The sequence below is a fragment of the Camelina sativa genome, chromosome 7, assembly GCF_000633955.1.
Source record: "Camelina sativa cultivar DH55 chromosome 7, Cs, whole genome shotgun sequence".
Classification (NCBI taxonomy): Eukaryota; Viridiplantae; Streptophyta; class Magnoliopsida; order Brassicales; family Brassicaceae; genus Camelina; species Camelina sativa.
Window position 1 is genome coordinate 5144560 of NC_025691.1, and position 1401 is coordinate 5145960.

Sequence of the window (1401 nt, forward strand, 5' to 3'; positions counted from 1 at the left end):
TTTTATTTATAACAAATCATCATATAGAACAGAACCAAGATGCTTTGTTTTACAGAATTTAGTTTTCTTTATCTAACAAAAGAGTATGGCTAGTAAGTACAGTATAGTTTAGATCTTGACTAATTACTAAAAAAAAAGAGTTAATAGAGAGAAAAAAATGAATTTTGTTAACTTTTCGCAAACCTTGGACTCGTACATACCTCATTTCCCAAAAGAAAAGAAGTGTAAAGTAACTTATGGTTAGTTGGAAATATAAGTAACGTATCATTATCTACACTCCAAATGTTAGAAAAAGGTTCTTTTCTTTCTAGTTTTGGTCATTACTCTCTATTAGTAAAAATTGATGTTTAGAAAATTTTACTCATTTAAGAAAACAATAATTATTAAATTTAAATATATTTTTTTTTTTGATTAAAGAGATATTATTTAATTTTAAATCAATAATAATTCAAAATTTTAAATTTTTTTAATGATTACTTCTTAAAATTTATAAAACATCAATCTTTGTGGGACAAAAATATATCCCAAAACATCAATATATAATATTCTGACAACCTAAGTAGCACCAGATTATTTCAATTCTTTTCTTTTTCTTTTTTTTTGTTCCCCACTACTCGATAGTCGATAGTAGTATATACATTTTCGTTATTTGTTTTATAGTATACTGGATTTGTTCCCAAATATTTATCATTCACATATTTGATTTGTGAATGTTGGATTTATCGATACTAATGTTATCCTGAATATGTATTCACAATATGAAACATGTTTTCTGAAAACTATTAAATTCTTTTAATAGAAATACTTGTATTATTGTTCAACATATAAATAACAGTATCATTTACTTTTTGAAAATTCAAATCTTAAGAAATGTATAGATCTCGTTGCCAATACCTTACCTTTAGAGATTAGTATATATACTTATCGTCCCATCTTGTATCATATTTAAAAAATTAATCACCATGTGGTAGTTAACTAGTTATCCGATTTAATTCATTGTTATCTCCCAACTATACATAATTTAATCATAGAAAATCTCCAACTAATTAGCATACTTGAAAACGATCTGTATAATTATTTCGAGGAACAAAACAAAACATCTCTGGTATAATATATTTGCATGCCTACTAAATTCTCCCTATTAATTATTATACCCAAGCACATGAGACAGAGACAGAAAGACATAAGGAAAAGGCAACAACTAGTGTGAACAAAAAAAGAAGAAAAAAATAAAATTCCATTTTTAGCATTACTAAATTAATTAACATGCATTTTATAACAATAATTCGTATATTCTTTATACAAAATTAAATAAAAACTTATGTTATTATTCAAAGAAAGGGACAAATCAAAAGTGACGGAGGCAGCCTAAAGAGAAAGAAGTAGGAAGAATATGACAAC